The following is a 22,375-nucleotide window of genomic DNA, read 5'->3' as shown; positions in this document are numbered from 1 at the left end:
GCTGAAAGTATTTCGAAGAAATGGAAGTGACTGCTTAACGGGTCTGGGGTTTCTTTCTGGGGTGATAGAATGTTCTAAAATTGATTGTAGTAATGGTTGTACAACTCTGTGAATACACCAAAAAACACTGAACTGCAAATGAGTGAATTTTATGGTATGCGAATTATACTTCAAAAAAGCTGTTGTATACATATATTTTTAAAGTGTCTTTGGAAAACCTGGCAGCAGAAGAGTTTAACAAGCTAGTTGGGGGGCAGGACTGCGTAATCGGATTGATGATTAGCCAATGCCCATAGCATCGGCTGGCCTAACCCCCATGTCAGGAAGCAGGCTGTCAGAGGAAAGGAGACAGCAAGGTGTTTCTCTGTTGCCCGGATTTACCATTCATCCCAGTCAAGCTGGGAGAAGGAAACTCTTCCCCCAGCACAGGGATCCCTTCCAGGATCTCCCTTCAATGTGCCAGTCTCGGCCGACAGTTGTGTAGTCTGCCACCTAAAGCAGGCAGATGAGGGTGGAACCCATCCAAGAAAAAACTAAAAGCTTGCCTAGACAGAGTATTAGCTCAGAAACTGCTCTTTTACCTCAGCGGCTTAAGAATTTTAATTCATTCTGTAACAGTTTATCTTCGATGATGCACCAATGTATGACTCAGTTTGGTGGCCATCAGCACCTCTGTGCTGGGAATTTACTAAAGCCCATTTTACTTATTCTGCAGACAGCCCTGGACTTCTGCCCACACTTCCTCCTCCTTCCTGGCTCTCATATATGGGAATTTCTTATATGTTAGCCTCTCAGGGGAAGTATGGAGACACAGTCCTTTCACTGTTATTTATAGCTCTAGTGATCTGAGGACTTTTCTGTCTTTTGAATCTTCTATTCAAGAATAAATATTAATGATCAAATGAGACCTTAGCTAGGATTTTCAAGGAAGCAAAATAGGTTAAAAAATAAAAACAGACAACTTGATTTTTCTTCAAATTTGACCTTGCTGAGAGAGTGAGGGCAATAGATTTTTAAAGCAGGGGCTTGCCCAGTAGTGGACAGACACCATGTTAGGGCCTGGTCCTCTGCATTGCTGGTCCAGAGTTTCAAACATCCTAAGTGCCTCTGGTCTGTGGGCACAAACATATTTACATTGGTGTTATTACTCAAAGTCGGCAGGTTTGTTGCCTTCACATATATCACAGGAGGACCTTGGCCACTTGAGGAGTCTCCTCTGGGTACTTCAGAGCTCCACCCGTGTCCCATGGAGCCTCGACTCACACTTTCCTGACTTACCTGAGCAATGGCTGCATCCGGTGAGCCCTTGGGACCTCACCATCTCCACACCCTCTGAAGAATGCTGCCATTCCTTGGGGCCTTTTACCACTGCTCAAAGCAACAGCAGAGGCTTGTATTCCTTTCAGTAGTTGCTCTCGATGGGTGCTCAAAAACCAGTCACAGAACGCTATGTGGTTCCAGAATAGCCCTTTCCCCCATTCTCTCTCCCTCGCCTCCCATGTCTGTGCACAGACCTTCTTGTGGATACTTTAGCCAAAATAAATCAAAGCCCAATTCAGATCTGATAATCCCACATCCTAATCAGACATATCACAAAACTCTTACATATATCTTCATGATATTTCAATTTGATTTTTCAGATCTCCATTATTTATGATTTATAAACCAGGAAAGCAGATCTCATCCTTTAAATCTGATTAACTTTTACTAATTTCAGTTGGGAATAAATCCTCACATTCTATACCTTATCTCTCCACCCTCTTAATTCATGGCCACTCCAAGGGTTGGGGTTTGGAATATAAAACAGTTTAGAATTTATCAAAGTTCTTTGATAATCCCTTATTAATTAGAACTAGTCAGACTTTGTAATGAGACTTTATGGAAGTTGTCATTTTTGCCTATATTCTGGTAATAGGATGTTAAAATAGAATTCTTGGTTTTGGAGCTTTTTGGATGATACACAGGCCAATAATGGCAAAAGAAGTGTGTGCCCACCCTCCACCTCCCTGGTCTTACCTGGAGACACCATGTAGAGGACCAGGCCCTATTTACATATACTACCTAATTACATATAGGTAGAATTTCTTATATGTTAGCCTCTCAGAGGAAATGTGGAGACACAGCCCTTTCACTGTTATTTATAGCTCTCCTAGAGCAATTCTACTGGAGCCGTGTAGAGGACCAGGCCCTAACGTGGTGTGGTACTGGGCTACCTATGTAGAGCAAGCTGAAAGATTATAAAATCAGTTCTGTAAACATTACCCCTTCACCTACCTCTTAGCTACATGAGAGAGGATGAAGAGATCAGTGGAGAGGAATGTCATGGGCAGCTTCTATGATGTCAACTCTCTCATGAAGGATGAGGAAAGGGGTTATTCCTCTCACCTCAAGTCAACTGAAGAGAAGCTTGAAGTGGAACATGTGTAGAGCTTGACATGCATCCCTTGGAGTTTGAGAACATAGTACCTGTATCCAACCCCAACTTGGGGAAATGTAAAAACCAGAGGCTGGGGCTGTGGCTCTTCTCACATGGTAGTAGACATGGCTGTCATGGGAATAAGCTGCCCTTCTAGTTTGATATTCTCTGTGTACCAGATATGGATTCCAAGAAAGGGAGCAAAACTAGGTCATATTAAGAGTGAGCCCAAGAAGTTTGCTGCATGCTGATGTGACCCCAGCAGAGGAGGACGTGGTCAGGAACCAGTAATGAACAGCAGATTATAAGTATACTTCAGAGGAGGCATTACTTAAACAAATGAGGCTTCCAGCTAGACAGCCCCAGTGATGAGGCAGGGTCTCTATAAAATCCACAAATACATTCCGTGAGAGTCAGCCTCGGACATTTGCCAAAACAGGAGTAACCAGAAAATCCAAGGAACTTGTCCAAGGTTTTATCTGGAGAGAGGAAGACAAGAAAGTTCAGAGGGCAGCTTCCGTCAGCAATAATCAGAAATGATAGTAATTATTATTTAGTCAACACAGTGTTTACTATGTTCAAGAAAATTTACATATTAATTCATAAAACTGCCTTCTTGTTCCCTACCAAGCCTAATATGTTCAATAATCTACTTACAATCATCTTTCCTATCATTTCCCTTTCTAACAAATGTATATTAAGCATTACTATGTGTCACTTAATGCTCAAGCTATACTGGTCAATGAGATAGATAATTTAATGAGAGACAGTATCCAAGTAGAAAATAAGATTAAAACCAATCTTGGTAAGTGTTCTAAAGCAATAAACGTGGTGCTGCAATAGCGTAATTAGCAAAAGACAATTTAAGCCATTGTCTAAAGAAACTTGCGAACATCAATGTATGATTCAACTCGAATTACCTCACTGAGTTAGCCAGTGTTTAATCACAGGAAGGGAATTATCAAACAGCTCACTGGGGCCAAAAGATTTTGTCATCGAGCATATTAACATCACCTAAAAGCCCATCTTCCACCCTAGCCAGCACTGGCCAAACACACTGGTGGAAACTGTTCTCTCATGTTAGATTTTTGTGTTTTTGCTGGGACTGAATCTAGGTATGAACCTCAACTTTATGCTCTTGTTATCAAACAGATGACTCTGAGAACTACTAGTTTTGAATTACTTTGGATAATGAGAGGCTAGGCTAGGCATAGAAACTTACGATTCTCAAATATCCCAAATGTCTTTTGAAAATATAAGTCTCAGAGTCTTGCTAAGAAGTAAAAGAGACTTAGTAAAGTTTCCCTTCTTCATATTTGTTGAGTTGTTTATTTCAAAAAATCCACTGAAAGAGCCTCAAGGCCACGGCCATTGAGAGAAGACTCTGGATTCCAGATGTTATCTTCTCTGTTTCCTCTCAGGCCTGTGTGCCCAGTGTCTCTCTGCATATTCATCCTCCTTTCTGCACCGACCGGCTTCCTCTCTTTACTCATAACTTCTCACTCACTTCTTTGGCTTGTTCTCCATGGTGGTCTTGACTACCCCAAGGAACTTCTATTCTGCAGGCTTCAGTTCCCACTGTCATTCAAATATGTCACTGATTATATAATGTACCATCATTTTAATAAAACCTAGTAGGGGGAGAATAATGCAGTCACACTAAATCCCTATGTAGCTTGTGTGACATCTTGATTTCAGGTATATAATTACCACAAGGGAAATGTGCACCTTAGAATAAAAGAAGCAGAATGATTCCTAATTTGAGCAGATTAGGGCTGCTCATCTTCAGAAGATACTGGCCAACCTAGTCCAATTAGATCTCATGGTATTCTGAGACTGAACGGTACTAAACACGGTGGCCTGGGCTGGACCCTCCAGCAGGGCTGTGACTCAGCAACTCCCCTAAAAGATTCTAAGAACAGGTAAGAATCAACTTGCCAAATGTCATTAAGAAAAAAGGGTGGTAAGTTGGGCATGGCTCACACCTATAATCCCAGCATGTTGGGAGGCTGAGGTAGGCAGATCACCTGAAGTCAGAAATTTGAGACCAGCCTGGTTAACAGGGCAAGACCCCAGCTCTACCAAAAATACAAAAATTAGCCAGGAATGGTGGCACATGCCTGCAATCCCAGCTACCTGGGAGGCTGAGGCAGGAGATTCGCTTGAACCTGAAAGGCAGAGGCTGCAATGAGCCAAGATCATACCACTGAACTCCAGACTGGTTGACAGAGTAATATTCTGTCTCGGAAAAAAAAAAATCTAATAATTAATCTTAAAAAAGAAACAAGGATGGTCAAACCCCACTGTCTTACACTTTACTATTTTTTTTTCCTACCTTAACAAACTTATGATCTAGAACTAGGTATTTTGCAATATGATAAACTTTTGCAATATGCTGCTGATTCCAGACAAAGAAATTATGATCAGATTACTGCTGGGGAAATCATGCCCACATTTGGTCAGCTCTTGTCCCTTAGTCATTTGTTTAGCTTACTGTCTTCAAAGCTTGAGCTAGTTTGAAAAAAAAAAAAATGCCTGAATAATCCACACCAGCTTGATTTAAGTTTCTGAGGAATATTTAACTCTCTTTGAATTGTGAAGTCGAGTAACACTGATGTTATTTTCCAAGCATGGCCTTGGCCTAGACCTGAGGGTGTCAAAGTGGGAAAACTTTAAGAAGAGAGTTTCCCTGCTGCCATCTGATGAGCAATTCTCATTTTCCTTTAGAAAACTCATTCCTCAGACTGCCAAGAGGCTGCTGGCAAATGTAGTTTATATTAAACAGATGGCTGGTCTGCAATTAAATGCTTATCCATGGCTGGGCCCAGTGCATTCTGAATCCTGGGGAGGACATGCCAGTAGCTGATGAGTGTGGCCCACTTCCAGGAAGTGGGTCAGAGAAGAGAAAGTGTTATGTGTGCTTTCACATGACATCATCAGAGAGGTGAATAGAATCTGACCTATCAATTGTTAACAAACCCAATGGAAAGGACAGCTGAATTACTCAAACACTGGTGGATTGAGCAATGGGGAATATTTTTTTTTCCAACAGGTTACCAGGAGAGACAAATACTCACTGTGTGAATTCAAGTTCATACACAGAATGCACACTTTGAAATGCAGTAATAACTTGTCTACATACACATACTAATATGTAAGAACTAATTTTTTAAAGTAAATTTAGAAGAGCAGGGGTGTGGGTTTCTTACCACTTATATGTCACAGACAGATAGTATGAATGACTAAATATTTTCTTTTTCAGATGAAAGTTTAGGAACATTTAGAAACAGCTTCTGATTTAGAGAATCCACATGCAGCACAGACTTATATTTTATTTCTAAGTTAGCTAAGCCACTATGAAGAAAAGAGACCTTCTCAGTTTACATTTATAAGAGGACATGAGAAAAATCCAGGGCATATGACTTAGCTCCAGTCCTCTGATAAATTATGGTATAATGGCTGTTCCTTCCCTAGCATTTTAGAAATGAGGGTGCAAGTCTGCATGTAGAATATATAAATATTGAATGCAAAAGCAGCTACGTTTGCACTTAAGAGGCCTGAAATTGACATATGGCCAATTAAATATGTTCCCATTTGTCTAAAATAAGAAATCAAAGATGGGACCAGATATCAGATCTATCCAAAGTGATATGATTAGACTTCAGAGACACAGGTAAAAACTGACTTTCAACTGGGCCAAATGAGCAAAAGCTCTGTTTCTCTCTAATGGCCAGCAGGACAACTGTGAGCAGGCCTTCATGGCCTTGCTTCCACATGGCCCATCCCCTGGCTAGAGATTGCCTGACTCCTGCCTGTCTATTGATCTGCAGACAGCAGCCTGTGTGACCTGGAGCAGCCCTTTGCCTGGAAAACATGCCTCATTGCCTGTCCTTCATAGCATCTCTTTCTCAATAAGTTGGGCTATATTAAGCTACTGCTAACAAGTTTGCATCTAAGGAAAAGGAGAAGTGATGTGGAACTAAATGTTACTATTAGCAATATTTGTTCTAACCCTTTTCTTCAGTCGAGTGAACAACGGTCTTGGAGACAAAAACTCAGGGAAGTTTGGAATTGTATCTGTATGGAAGGGAAAGGCAAAACGGATGTTGATAGGCTGAGCTATTAGACAAGGTGCTTGACCACTGAAAACCAAAGAGGGGAAAATCTCCAAGCTAACTACAACTTGTTACTCTCTTCTTCATCTTTTTCTCCTGTTTACACCAAATCAAAATGTCAAATCAGGAGCTGCTGGCGAGATGGCTGAATAGGAACAACTCCGGTCTGCAGCTTCCAGCGAGATCAATGCAGAAGGTGGGTGATTTCTGCATTTCCAACTGAGGTACCCAGTTCATCTTATTGGGACTAGTTGGACAGTGGGTGCAGCCCACAGAGGGTGAACTAAAGCAGGGCAGGGCATCATCTCACCCAGGAAGAGCAAGGGGTGAAGGAATTTCTCTCTCCTAGCCAAGGGAAGCCATGAGAGACATACTGGGAAGAATGGTGCATTCCAACCCAGACACTGTGCTTTTCTCACAGTCTTTGCAACCAGCAGACCAGGAACTATGCTACTGGGCCCCTGGGTTTCAAGCACAAAACTGGGCAGTCATTTCGGCAGACACTGAACTAGTGGCAGAATTTGTTTTTGTTTTTGTTTTTTTTCATACCTGTGTGACACCTAGAATGTCAGTGAGACAGAACCGTTAACTCCCCTGGAAGTGGGACTGAAGCCAAGGAGCCAAGTGGTCTGGCTTGCAGCTCAAACCCTCATGGAGCACAGCAAGCTAAGATCCACTGGCTTGAACTTCTCAGTCAGACTGGAGAGAGGGACATCCACCATTGCTGAGGCTTGAGTAGGTGGATTTTCCCTCACAGTGTAAACAAAGCCACTGGAAAGTTTGAACTGGAGCCCAACGCTGCTCAGCCAGGCCTCTGCAGCCATACTGTCTGTCTAGATTCCTCCACTCTGGGCAGGGCATCTCTGAAAAAAGGCAACAGCCCCAGTCATGGACTTATAGATAAAACCCCCATCATCCTGGGTCGGAGCACCTGGGGAAAAGAGTAGTTGTAGGCACAGATTTGGCAGACTTAAAAGTCCCTGCCTGACAGCTTTGAAGAGAGCTCCCAGCACAGTGCTTAAGCTCTGATAAGTGACAGACTGCCTCCTCAAGTGGGTCCCTGACCCCCAGGAATCCTGACTGGGAGACAGCCCCCAGTAGGGGTCAACAGACACCTCATACAGGAGAGCTCTGACTGGCATCTGGCAGGTGCCCCTCTGGGACGAAGCAGCAATCTTGGCTGTGTGCAGCCTCTGCTGGTAATACCCAAGCAAACAGCATCTAGAGTGGACCTCCAGCAAACTCCAGCAGACCTGCAGTAGAGGGGGCTGACTGTTAAAAGGAAAACTAACAAACAGAACAAAATAGTATCTACATCAACAGAAAGGTCATCCACCCAGAGACTCCATCCAAAGGTCACCCAACATCAAAAATGAAATGTAGATTAAATCCACAAAGATGGGGAGAAACCAGTGCAAAAAGTCAGAAAATTCCAATAACTAGAAAACATCTTCTCCTCCAAAGGAGCACGACTCCTTGCTAGCAAGAGAACAAAATTGGATGGAGAATGAATTTGATGAACTGACAGAAGTCGACTTCAGAAGGTGGGTAATAACAAACTCTTCCAAGCTAAAGGAGTATGTTGTAACCCAATGCAAGGAAGCTAAGAACATTGAAAAAAGGTTAGACAAATTGCTCACTATAATAACCAGTTTAGAGAAAAACGTAAATGACCTGATGGAGCTGAAAAACACAGCACGAGAACTTAATGAAGCATACACAAGTATCAATAGCCAAATCAATCAAGCAGAAGAAAAGATATCAGAGATTGAAGATCAACTCAATGAAATAAAGCAAGAAGACAAGATTAGAGCAAAAAGAGTGAAAAGAAATGAACAAATCTCCAAGAACTATGGTACTACATGAAAAGACCAAATCTACATTTGATTGCTGCACCTGAAAGTGAGGGCGAGAATGGAACCAAGTTGGAAAACACTCTCTAGGATATTATCCAGGAGAATTTCCCCAACCTAGCAAGGCAGGCCACATTCAAATTCAGGAAATAGAGAAAACACCACAAAGATACTCCTTGAGAACAGCAACTCCAAGACACATAATTGTCAGATTCACCAAGGTTGAAATGAAAAAAAAAATGTTAAGGGCAGCCAGAGAGAAAGGTTGGGTTACCCACAAAGGGAAGCCTATCAGACTCACAGTGGATTTCTCAGCAGAAATCCTACAAGCCAGAAAAGTGGAAGCCAATATTCAACATTTTTAAAGAAAAGAATTTTTGACCCAGAATATCATATCCAGCCAAACTAAGCTTCTATCTGGTAAATATAGCTGTATGCAGTAAAAAACTTGTATCACATAATCAGTAGGATATTTTAATATATAGATGATCAAAAATTTCTTATTTCAGAGCTTTTCTCTTCATTATGATGGTATTCTTCTCCAGCCCTGTGTTTCTGAGGCCACTGTTCTATTCCACTGGTCTATATATCTCTTTGGTACCAGTACCATGCTGTTTTGTTACTGTAGCCTTATAATATAGTTTGAAGTCAGGTAGCATAATGCTTCCAACTCTGTTCTTTTTTTTTGATTTTTTATTGGATTATAGGTTTTGGGGTACATGAGCAGAGCATGCAAGACAGTTGCGTAGGTACACACATGGCAGTGTGCTTTGCTTTTCTTCTCCCCTTCACCCACATTTGGCATTTCTCCCCAGGCTATCCCTCCCCACCTCCCCCTCCCACTGGCCCTCCCCTTTTCCCCCCAATAGACCCCAGTGTTTAGTACTCCCCTTTCTGTGTCCATGTGTTCTCATTTTTCATCACCCACCTATGAGTGAGAATATGCGGTGTTTCATTTTCTGTTCTTGTGTCAGTTTGCTGAGGATGATGTTCTCCAGATTCATCCATGTCCCTACAAACGACACAAACTCATCATTTCTGATTGCTGCATAATATTCCATGGTGTATATGTGCCACATTTTTCCAATCCAGTCTATTATCAATGGGCATTTGGGTTGATTCCAGGTCTTTGCTATTGTAAACAGTGCTGCAATGAACATTCGTGTACATGTGTCCTTATAGTGGAACGATTTATAGTCTTTTGGATATATACCCAGTAATGGGATTGCTGGGTCAAATGGAATTTCTATTTCTAAGGCCTTGAGGAATCGCCACACTGTCTTCCACAATGGTTGAACTAATTTACACTCCCACCAACAGTGTAAAAGTGTTCCTTTTTCTCCACATCCTCTCCAGCATCTGTTGTCTCCAGATTTTTTAATGATTGCCATTCTAACTGGCGCTTAGGATTGCCTTGGCTATGCAGTGTCTTTATTGGTTCTATATGAAATTTGAAATAGTTTTTTCCAATTTTGCCTGTGTTTCTAAAGTGGCTTAGATATTTATCATAGGCCATTGTAAAGATTCTTGACCAACTGTATACTACAACTGATGATGATCTTACATAACCAGAGACAATGCTAAATAGATAAAACTCTAACCAGCACTTAACTCTACCAAATGGTGTTTTGTTTTATTTTTACTCACCATTTACATATTACTTATATGTTCTCTCTATTCATCTCTCCTCCAAATGGCCTTTCAAAGTAGTTTAAATATCTTGGAATATTTTAAAAAGACCCATCTAGAGAATTGCTTTCAAGGCATGCTAGATATTAAAAAAATTTTTTTAATTCATCACGCCCATTCCATAGACATTTATGTGTACAATATCTTAATTATAGAATGAATCATTATCATGGAAGTCTTCAAAGAACCAGGAAAATAAAGAAAATGAATTTCTAAACAGTAAGACTGTCAAAACCAAATGCACAGAAAACAAATTCATGGGAAAGCAGATAGCAGCAAATAGTGAGTCCAGGCAATGTAGCAGCCTGCAGTTAAACACACATTTTACAATGAACTATGATCTTTCTGGAGATATTTTGGCAAATAATTCATAATTGAGCAATGCACCTGCTTAGTCCCTCTCTTGCTTCATATCTAGATACTTTCCAGTCATTTTCTTCCCCAATCTATCCTTCTTAAAGTGAGTCTCCGCATTGGAATGTGTGTGTGAGAGAGACAGAGATAAAGTAATGAGGACAGAAAAGCCTTAGATTTGGCATTAGGAAACCCAAAAGCGAAAAATATTGTTTGTGATATGAAAGTGAGGTAGCATTGTCCACAGTATTACAGTTAATTTGGGATTTTTTTCTTAATATTATTTAATATTGTTTCTCTTGGCTACATATAATACTCATTTTTTGGTAAACTCCAACATCCGTATGGAAGGTTCTAAAAAAAATTATTATTTAAAGCCATTGATAAGTCCTTATGCTGAAAATAGTTCATGAGCCAAATATTAGAAACAAAATGAAATGATGTAATTTGTCATTATACTAATACTGATCATAAAGCAAGAAAAAGATCACTAGATTGCTAATAAATGATGTCTACAGAAGACACACAGCTCTAGCAGAAAAGCAGGAGGGAGCAGAGTTGTGAGTTTGGGAGGAAGAGATGAGTGCCATAAGGATGAAAAGTGGAGAGAGGGAAAAAAGGGCAGTTCTTAGAAAACTAAAGTGGTAAAGATTGGAAAAGAGTCAGCTGACCACAGATCCTTTGACAATGAAGGGACGAGAAGTGCAGGACACTGGGAAAGTTGTACTCTGAGAGGCAAGCCAGCACTTGGGAGCAACTTCATGCTGTGCCAAAAATACAGTTTGAATTAGGAATGGGATTGATAAAAGCAATACCTAGAAGTGGGATTTATGGTGATGCAGGGGAGGTAAAATTTCTCCTCCACACCCTTAAGATCCCCAACTGGGCCTAAGAATTAAACTGACATTAGACAGATTAACAAGAGAAAAGCATACAAAATTAATTTAGGAATTTTTACATGTACATGGGAGCCTTTTCAAGAGAAATGAAGACCCAAAGACAGCAGTTAGGGTTAAACGCTTATAAACTAGGTTAGACGAAGAGTAGTCAATTGTTAAAACATGAAATAAAGGGATTTGGGGAGAGAAGTTAATTGTGGAAAAATCACTAAAAACATGAAGGTTAGTTTGGTTTGTTTCTACAGACTTCTCTTGGCCTTGACTCCTTATCTCTGGTGATAAGAATGTCTGTCTTCCTCCTGGCACAGGGAGGAACTTTTCACATGGGGCTTTTAGTTTCTGCTTTCAGGAAAAATAAGGAAGGTTATAGTGATCTTGAATCTGCTGTTTTCAAGAACCTTTAACTCAAAATAAACAATATTTTGAGTTATCAAATATCAACAATATGCCAAAGTGGCATATTCCTAGTTGGCATATTTTGATCTGATAGATGTGTAATTCAATTAAAGGCCTTACTTCTGTATTAAATTATAATACAGTACAATAACTAAAACAAGTTAATTAAACATACTACTACGGTCATTGTTTAAAAAAATACAATTAATAGAATGTAGCCTTATAAAAATAGCACAGACCTTAATGTTTTCTGGGAGTTAGAAAATTCTCCTGCTACTTTGACAGCCGTGACTTTGATATGTGGACCCATGAAATGTAAGGACTTTTTCTGGAAAATATTCTTACATGACACTATACATGCCACAGATATAGTCCCTGCGTCTTATGTCCCAGTACTACATGCTTATGACTATACTAATATATTAGTATATGACTAATATCATATAACAATGACTATACTAACATATTTAACTTGTTTTGAGTTATTTTACTGTATTAAAATACAGAAGTAATGCCTTTCATTGAATTATCAGGCATTCCTGAAGGACTAAATTGGAAGCTGATCCCCTGAGCCAATAAACCCTGAGATCTCAGATTATTTGAGGACATCTCACCTGGATGGGTTGATGTTTTAGGAATGTTATCTGTTAGACATTCAGTTGTTGTGGCTTTTACTCTAAATTTCAGAATTTGGCAAACTCTCTATCTTCAAAAATACATGTTTTAATTTTTTCTTATTTCTCCCTCCTCCTCCTCCTCCTCCTTCTTCAATCATCTATCATATGTTACTTAAACTAGGCGAGAGTTATTGTTCTTCACAAAAATGTTAGTTACTTCAGTAGGATTACTATATGTACAAACAGATACTGGTTCCAGTCTACATTATCTCACCTTGTTAATGTCCTGATTTAAGCCACCCTACCTCATCCTTGAAATCTAGTCATTGATGAATCTTTGTTTCCCAATCACCACCATACAACCAAGACCATGAGTTGATAGCCAGAGCTATTTATCATATAAATCTTTAAGGGTATAGCAGGCATTTCTGCAGAACTGGAATTCTGTTACAGAAAAAAACACATTAATTACTCTCCTAGCTATCTCAAGCAAAAAGTCAGTGGTGACAAAAAAATGTATGTGGACTTCATGTGGGACGAAGTACACGAATTAGATGCTTGTCATTTGTCAATTGGCTTCACAAAAGGTCATGGAGGTGACTGGGCACGTGGCTCATGCCTGTAACCCCACACTTTGGGAAGATGAGGCAGGTAGACTGCTTGAGGCCAAGAGGTTAAGATAAACCTGAGCAACATGGTAAAACCTTGTCTCTACTAAAATTACAAAAATTAGCCAGGCATGCACACACCTGTAATCCCAGCTACTCAGGAGGATGAGGCAGGAGAACTGCTTGAACCCAGAGGATGGATGTTAAAGTGAGCCAAGATCGTGCCACCACACTTCAGCCTGCATGACAGAGCAAGACTCTGTCTCAACTAAAAAAAAAAATAAAGAAAGAAAAAAGGTAATGAAGGCAAGGAATTAAGATTATCAAAGAATAAACAAAATATATCTACATCTTAAGACATTTTCTCAGTATCTCTTTGGATGGCAACCTAAGACTATTACCCTGGTTTCAACTGCTGAGCAGACATGTCTTCTTAGTTAGTTTGAGTGACAGATGCCACGGTTTCTGTGGTGTGTACACTGCTATGTGTTTAATACATATTGTATGGACAGCCTCAAGGCTCTCCTTAAACAGTCTTTTCAAATGGATCAAATAGCATACATAATACTGTTATAGGATCTGTGGGGTGTCGCTTATCTGGCCAGAAACCTGTGGCTGGTGGTACCTTTGCTCAAATTTTGCTTGGGCCCACTGAGTTTGTTCTACCCAATCAGCCTGGCAGGCTGTGTTCAGCTCATACTGCTGGCCAGGATCCCATGCCTCCAAGGGAGACTGCAAGTCAGGCGTGGAGCGGTGGGGTGTGTGTGAATGAGTGTGGGGTCTGGCCACTGTGCAGTCAGACATGCCAGCTGCTGCCTCAGGGAAGACAGCTCCAGGTGCTGGCATTTGAGCTGGCTCTCTGCGAGGCTGCAGCTGGACTAGGCACACCACAAGAAGCTTCCCCAGCTGGCACCAGGGAATAAAATGATTCCTGGAAGCTTGGAGACACCAGAAACCACAGGATCCTACAGAGGGAATCACAACCCTGGCTTTGGGAGTTCCCAGATCTGGGATTCCCCAAAGGGCTGCAGATCTCTCCTTTTCTTTGCCCACAATGTGGTGAACAAGGGGCATGTCTCAGCTGTTTATGTTACAGCTCTTTTAGCCTTGCCATTGAGTGGGTCCTGAGTTCTTGTCCTGTGACCATGAAGAATTAGGTACACAGACAAGTGGAGGGTGAGCCAGACAAAGAGGAGCTTTACTGAGCTCTTTACAAACAGAAAAATTGAGGCTTGGAGAGAACTTAGTAATATGGCCCCTCAGTAATAAGGGATGCAGCAAGTTGAACCCAGCACTGGGGGTTGACCCAAAGTCAGGGTCTTAGCCATTGGACTTTACAGTATTTATGCAACAGCATGTAGTGGACAGTTTGGTAGGGTATTTAAAATGGGTTTTAAAAGGAAAACTATCACAAAAGAGCAAAACATATGCCAGGCAATTAAAAATAGCTGATCTGAGCTCTCTTCCTTTATAGTAATTTTTCCCCCTATTGATGAGGGTAAGCATTTGCACTGACTGTGAAGAACCATTCTGGGGAAGAATTAGTAAAGTCCACATCAAACAGGTGTGATGATCTCATTTCTGTCATTGTAACTATCACTCCCCTTCATTTCTGACAATGGCTCTGTATAGTTCAGACGTTTATGTGTTTCCTCATCTAAGTTGCTCCCACTCATACTTGTGGCCCCCAACAAATTGTAAAAATACAAATATGATGAAGATCAATGGTTTAATTCCTTTTAAATGAGAAAACCTTTATTTTCTCATGTAAGTATATGTACTAATAGTAATACAGAGTATCTCCTAGCCTAAGATACATACTTAGGAGACAAGATTACAGTCTGATTTTTTTATACCTACCATCTGTTTATTTAATGAGAATTATTAATAATATTTCCTCATTAATGAGAAATATGGAACCGACTCAAGTTAATTGCTCACATTACAAATGAAGTCTCACAACACAGCCATTCAAAATCTGAGTGCAGATTAGTCATGGGGGTATTGCCTACCATGTTCATTAACTACAACAGAATTCCTTCAAGTGTATGAGCCTAGGAATTTTTCTTACAGGATCAACTGGCATTACTTCTGCTATGTCTTCTGAAGACTCAGGAGAGTCATAAAGTAGTGAGCTCTTCAAGAAGAAGAAAAGTGTTTACTTGGTCTTTATATCCTTGAATGAATGAATTCATATGCAATTTAATGGACAACTAATTGATGAGTGAATAAATGAGCAGGAAGCAATGATTCTTCTCTAACCACTGCTAATAAGGAGTCACCTGGCATTTCCTCCCCTGTGGATATTAACTACCTGATAGTTAATATCTGATTCAGTAGGTCTGAGCTGAAGAACTGCATATCTGATATCTCCCTAGGTGTTTTGAATTATAGGCAGGTAGAGAACAACTGCATTAATATAACTTGGAAACAGAAAGGCCACTACTGGTAGTTAAAAATACAATATAATTTGTTCATCTATTTTATATTTATGTAAATAGTTATAATTTATATGCACATATATATTTGCTTTCCAACCTTGTTCTGAAAAGAATATAAAAAATCATATATATTTGCTTTCCAACCTTGTTCTGAAAAGAATATAAAATAATTAACAGAGTATTACATATAATATCAGATTTTAAAAGTGACAGATTAAAAAGCAAAAGAAATACACAGGTAAAATGAGTATCAGTCAGAACTAAGGTTGAAAGATCATACCGGCTTAGAGGAGTGGAATATAGTATGCGTCAGACAAACCATGGATCAGAGTTAGTGTTCTTGTTTACTTTGAGTTTTTAGCACTGCCTTCTGCAGCTATGCAGGGTAAGGCGAGCTCAGAGTGGATTTTCCTTTGTTTACAGTATGATGCTGCTTTTCTTTTCCCTCACCGGTGTTCTCTGAGCCAGCAACATTTCTGTAAAGGAGAAAATATTTTTATTTGTGATTCTTTCCAGAAAGTTCTCTCTTGTCCAGCTTATTCATCTCATTAATATCATTGCTTTAAAAAACAACAAAAAAAAAAGCAAACTCTACAACAGCCATTTAAGAATTAAGCTGATAATGATTAAAGATATTCCTGGAGAGACGAAATGGTTTCAACTGTCCAGAGATGTTAATCAGAAAGGGAACAATAATCCCCAAGGAAGATGCATTCACCTGAGCACCATGAGGCTGCTGAAACTGAAGTTATTCTTACAGCTTAAAGAATGATGTGTTGTGTGAATGAATGAGAGTAGAGAAGCCTGGGGAGGTTTAGGGAGAAACAGAGAGCAAAGAATGCAAAGTCTTTTAAAATCTGAATATCCAAACTGAAGGAATCAAATTGTGGGTCACTGGTTCAGCTTTTGTGCAAGACCTTGCACAGGCCAACCTGGATCCAGAATGAAATGTGACACTCGTGGGTCTCTCCATGCCAGATTTCCTTTCACTGTTCCTACTCAGCTGCCCTGGAGGCACCAGACAACTGCCATTTCCAAACATACCCCTGATCCACTGCCTACTTTGATAGCGGGATGTGGAAAGTGAGAAATCTCTCTGGGCTCCTATTCACTTTAAACTGGTCAAACCAGTAAATGGAAGGTGAGTTTGCTACCCGCTACCCCTCCCTGTGGTTGAGCAGTTTAACAGAAAACAAATCCTACTGACTCACAAACATGCAAAGCATGAGACAGACCAGAAACAGCCCAGTTTTACAGCACAGCCCACAGAAAGCAGTAATGAAGACCCTAATACCCTGAACTTTGGGTCTATGGCCCAGTCAGTAACATGAGGGCAAATGGTAGTAGATTCCTGCTCTCAGCATGTGACCACTGTGAAAATGCAAAGGGTTTCTTCAACTTTTAAGACCCCAGGACACTGAAAGTTCTAAAAATAATATTCTGTGGAAGTTCTGGAAAAGAATTTTTTTTTTTTTACTTTAAGAAAATACATATTCAAGAAAATTAACAAAATGTCAAATACCCAGAGAGGTCAATAAACTTCAAGACAATGAGAATGTACAGTGTTCATATTAAGATAATTTACCAGGACAGAGGGATTTACCTGTGTCCTGGGAAGCAACATGGAAAACAGACAAGCACTACACTTGAAATTCATAGTTCAGCTGAGCTAGTCACTGGTTCCAATCATGGTAAGGTAGGGATAGAGTAATCATGAGCATTAAATGTGAAAATGTAGCCTACAATGCCCAGCAATTTTTTGGCACTCAGCTGTTTTTCAGTTCAGATAAATCTGAAATAGATGGCACTGAGTTAGAAAGAACCTCATGGCTACTTGGTACTCATTTCACGTAATGCCATAATCCATAGTATAAACCTAGTCTGTTCTTCCAAAACTACAGGCTGCCTTCATAACTCCATCTCCTTTAGAGGAAGGGAGCAGTCATGGGTTTGATAATGAATTTACTTAAGAGATGGGATGTAGGCAGGATGATTCTGAAACCGAGGGCTCTTTACTGCAATATACCTTCTGCTCTGTGTACCAATAATCTTATGCTTAACCTCACTGAGTTCTTTCAAGAATAGTTAGCAGTGAGCCACTTTAGCACTCCTAAGCAGTCAGGGCTGCTATGGTTCACCCTAGTGAGACAATGACTTTCTGGCTGCACAATCAGGCAGTAAAACATTAGGGTAGCAAGTACAGGGTGCAGAGTCAAGCACATTTGAGTCTGATGATGTCTTAACTTTGCTAAGACATTTTCATCTGTAAGATGAAAATAATAATAGAAGTAATTTTGCAAATTACTACTTGTCAGGGTAATAGTGATTATTAAGGAAGATAATAAATACCAGTTTCTTGGCACTGTGCCTGACACCTTGTGATTAGCCAAAGAACTTTGACAATAGTTAACATTATGGAGATTAAAAGATGTGTGATTAGAAGTAATATTATGTGTGAGTGCAACTGCAAAACTATAATGGACTAAATTTTTTCTAAAATTTGCTGCAATGATGTTAGTCTTTGAACATCAATAGCTGATTACATATTACCTAATTCAGTATTATTATACAATAAGTGCTGTGATTTTGTCAAACTTTCAAAACTAGCCCAAGATGAGACTAGACTCTAGATATATCTATATTCTTTAATTTTGCTTTAACTTAAGAATTCATTCATATTTTTATGCCAGACAATAGACAGTAATCTTCTCCCAAAGAATAAATCAAAAGATTTAGTAGTAGGAAAGAAGTAAAGAAACAATACAAAACAACTGGAAAAAAATCTTTTTTTAGACAGAGGGGGAATGTGCAAGTTTGTTACCCAGCTATATTACATGATGCTGAGGTTTGGGATATGAATGGTCCCATCACCCAGGTATTGAACATGGTACCCAACAGTTTTTCAACCCTTGCCTGACTCCCTCCCTCCCTTCCCCTCTAGTATCAAGTGTCTATTGTTACCATCTTTGTGTCCACGAGTACCCAATGTTTAACTCCCACTTATAAATGAGAACATGCAGCATTTAGTTTTCTATTCCTGCATTAATTCACTTAGGATAGTGTCCTCTAGCTGCATCCACGTTGCTGCAAAGGACATGATTTCATTATTTTAATGGCTGTATAGTATTCCAAGTTGTATATTTTTTCTTTATACAATTCTTTATACAATTCAGCATTGCTAAAAATCCAGGTTGATTCCATGTCTTTGCTATGGTAAATTAGTGCTGTGATGAATATGCAAGTACATGTGTCTTTTTGGTGGAATGATTAGTGATATTCAGTGATATTAGTGATTTTTTCATATGTTTGTTGGTAGCTTATATGCCTTCTTTTGAGAAGTGTCTGTTCATGTCTTCTGCACATTTTTAGTAAGGTTATTTGCTTTCTGCCTTTCCAACTGTTCAAGTTCCTTGTAGATTGTGGTTATTAGATCTTTGTTGGATGCACTGTTTGCAAATATTTTCCCCTATTCTGTAGGTTGTCTATTTACCCTGTAGATAGTTTCTTTTGTTATGCAGAGGCTCTATAGTTTAATTAAGTCCTATTTGTCAATTTTTGTTTTTGTTGCAATTGCTTTTGAGGACTTAGTTATAAATTCTCTCCCAAGGCTAATATCCAGAATTGTTATTCCTAGGTTTTCTTCTAGGATTCTCATAGACTGTGATCTTAACTATTTAATCAATCTTGATTTAATTTTTATATATGATGAAAGATGGGGATCAAGTTTTATTCTTCTGCACGAGGCTAGCCAACTATCTCAGCACTATTTATTGAATAGGAAATCCTTTCCCCATTGTTTGCTTTTGTTAATTTTGTCCAAAATTAGATAACTATAGGTGTGCAACTTTATTTCTCGGTTCTCTATCTGTTCCATTGGTCTATGTGTCTGTTTTTTAACTAGTACTATGCTATTTTGGTTTCTATAACTTTATAGTTAGTTTGAGGTCAGGTAACGTAAAGCCTCTATCATTGTTCTTTTTGCTTAGAATTGCTTTGCCTACTCAGACTCTACCAAACAACTGAATTGGACTATAATCATCAACAGATAGAGGCTGTAAATTTTTATATTCTGTTATTGGATGATATCAGTAGAAGTCAAAACAGTATTAGCTGTTAGGTGCATGAATGGGTAACAGCAATCACCTAGTACACAGGTACTTGTGACTACAGTATATTAATATCTATGTTATACTCATGGTATTTGGAGGACTACAATGGAAAAGAATGGATTATTCCTCAAGAGTGGCAACATCATTGATATTATAGGAAGAAACTGTCTAGCAATAGGTCAGGAAAGTAAAGGCGAAGAATGGCTTTTTTGTGTGATTACCAACATAAAGTGCTGGAGAGAGATCTTGCTCTAAAATTTCTTCTATAACTGTCCAGAAGCACCAGTGCACAAAGTCTTTAGTGACAAACAGAGTGAGTCAGGCCAGTCTTCACAACAAAGCCATTCCAGTGAGGAGGTTTGTGGGGCTCTTTGTGAAGAACCTGAGGGCTGCTGGAGATTTAAACTCAACTTGGCATCATGGCCTTCATTAAAGGCTCTCCCATTGTGCAAACACTCCTAAGAAATCCTGTCATTAAAATACTTGTCCTTCAAAGTGGGGAAAAGCCAAGCCAGGAAGAATTTAGACAATTTTTATCACATCAGAGAAACTGACAACTAAGTAGTCTGACAAATGCCGTTACCTACTCCACTTTCCCTCTCCTAACACATGTGGAAAGAACATATTGCTATATTTAACAAAGCTGGCCATCTTGTGTTCTGACTAATACCTGTGGAATAGCCACAGCCTGACAGCTAATGATAACAAAATGTTCCACTGTGTTCTTTCCACTATCAAAAAGAATGGTCCAAGACATGGCTATGCAGTATTTCCCCGTCCTTCACTCACTCCCAAGGTGTCCATTCAGCTCTGGTGAGTCTCTCCCACCTTGCAAGCATTCCCATCAGATTTTGGCAAGGGGACTGGTAACCGTGGAATTTCTACAGCTTGGGGTAACTCCCTAAATGAAGAAATCTATGTTAAGACCAAATTTTACTAAAATAATCTGAGTTCCCCCATCATTAGGAAGGATAGACAATTCTTAGCTTAGGTATCATCATATACCGTCATGAGAGCCTCCTTTTTTATGAAAATGCGGACAAAAGGTAGCTTCTGCTAGAATATTCATCCAGTACACCTGTACTTATGAATTTAAAGTACAGCGTCTCTTCCTGATAGGATGTTCTGGCTGTAGTAAACCAAGGAAAATTAAAATACTATATTTGACAGTAAAGGAATATACTAAACTCTAGTTAATTAGAGTTCTGTGAATACTAACTCCCTGCTAGAGAGGGAGTTACTAGGCTGTGAATACTAACTCCCTGTTCAGAGACATTCTTTAGCCATGACCTATATAGGAATAAAATGTACATATTTTCACTTTAAATTTTTTTATGTACAGAATAGCGATTTAGGTAGGAAAAAGAAAAGACTCAGATATTTGGTTTTCCTCCTGAGGGATATATTTCTCAATAGCAGGAACCAAGGACAATGTTTTGCCCAGGTCCAGAAAGTGTACAGCTTCTGGCAATCCCCAGGTTAGCCAGAGCCTAGAATAACTGGGAAGGTGCCATTGATAGTGAGCAAGAGAGAAATGGGCATGAAAAGAATGTGTGCATTTGGAATCACCACTAGGAAGAAACTGAGAGGAATGAGGTATCCTGCGACCTGGTAGAGGCATATTTCCACACCTTGTGTTTTTTTCCCAGGAACCTCTCCAGTTGTTTCTTTCTTCTTTACAAATTGCATAAGGCCATGAAAATCTTATCACACTCCCTACCTTCTGGAAAAAGAGGGAAGAGCATGTTTTAGAAGAAATTTTCTTCCTTACAGTTCGATGAAGATAGTGAGACAGTGGAGAAGAGATATGTTTCTACTGGTTATCACAACAGGACCAAGAATTATCCTGGTATACACACATACACACACACACATACATATGCCTTTATATATGTAAATATGTATATATATACAAATATGTATATATACACGAACACACACATATACATACATTATGTATATCCCACTACTTATTTCCTCTCATCATTTAAGTTACCAAAACATATTGTTTCCCTTTCAAATCCACCTTCTCTTGTCTGTCTCCAATCACATTTCCTTATTTCATCTGCACATCGTACCTCACTTGCATTACTAAAACACTCCCCTAATTGGATTCTCTCTTGTTTCTCACCATTATAGCTTATCTTTCACGTGGCTAACAAAATTGACTTTTTAAAACAAAATCTGATCATGCTACTTCTTTACTTAAAAAATGTTTTCCTGTTGTTCTGGGCCTTCTTATTTTTGTCTAAGATGTAGCCTTGGAAATTATGCTAACATTAAAACATCTACAGGTAATTCTGATGCATAGCTCTACTGAGAACCACTGTATTAAAATGGTCTATGTAAAGACTTGAAGAATAAGCAGACATTTCTCTGATAATGTGCTCAAAATTCTTATCTGGGAGAAACCAAGAAAAGGGAGCCATTTTTTGTCCTAGTGTATGTCATATAATTATTAAAATGCCAAATTAAATAAATTCACCCTGGATAATAGAAGCAGTGGTATTCTCTACCTTTTCTCTTTCAGTTTTGTATAGAAATAGAGACCATTGATATGAAAGATTCCCCAGCACTGTTGAAATTCAGGCTGACATTTTATCCTAACAGAATCAACTTTCCTGTAGTGATTACATACCCTGCCTGCCAACTAGCTTTGCCAGGTCACTAGAAATCTTACCAGAAGTCCTTCTTCATTATTTGCTAAGAACATTGAGGCTGGGGAAAGAGAAAGAGGGAAGACAAAATGACCATCTCAGGCAATTCAGCTCTGGGAAGATTTGTTAAGTAGGAAAAAGTTGTCTTTATGCCCCCACTTTTTAAATTTTAAATTTAGAAATACTCAAATACATACAAGAGCCAAGAAATTTAAACATGT

At 39.3% G+C, this 22,375-nt stretch overlaps 1 long non-coding RNA gene across 1 annotated transcript; it reads right to left on the bottom strand.

The window, feature by feature from the left end:
* Positions 1–9,171: 9,171 nt before the first annotated feature.
* Positions 9,172–15,861, bottom strand: LOC144577545 (uncharacterized). Its single transcript, XR_013521683.1, has 3 exons — positions 15,669–15,861; positions 13,089–13,215; positions 9,172–9,396 (listed from the first exon to the last, which is right to left on the bottom strand). It is a non-coding gene; the product is annotated as an uncharacterized LOC144577545 (long non-coding RNA).
* Positions 15,862–22,375: the final 6,514 nt, after the last annotated feature.

Source organism: Callithrix jacchus, chromosome 8 (assembly GCF_049354715.1).
Source record: "Callithrix jacchus isolate 240 chromosome 8, calJac240_pri, whole genome shotgun sequence".
NCBI classification, from domain to species: Eukaryota; Metazoa; Chordata; class Mammalia; order Primates; family Cebidae; genus Callithrix; species Callithrix jacchus.
This window is presented reverse-complemented; position numbering and strand designations above follow the sequence as displayed.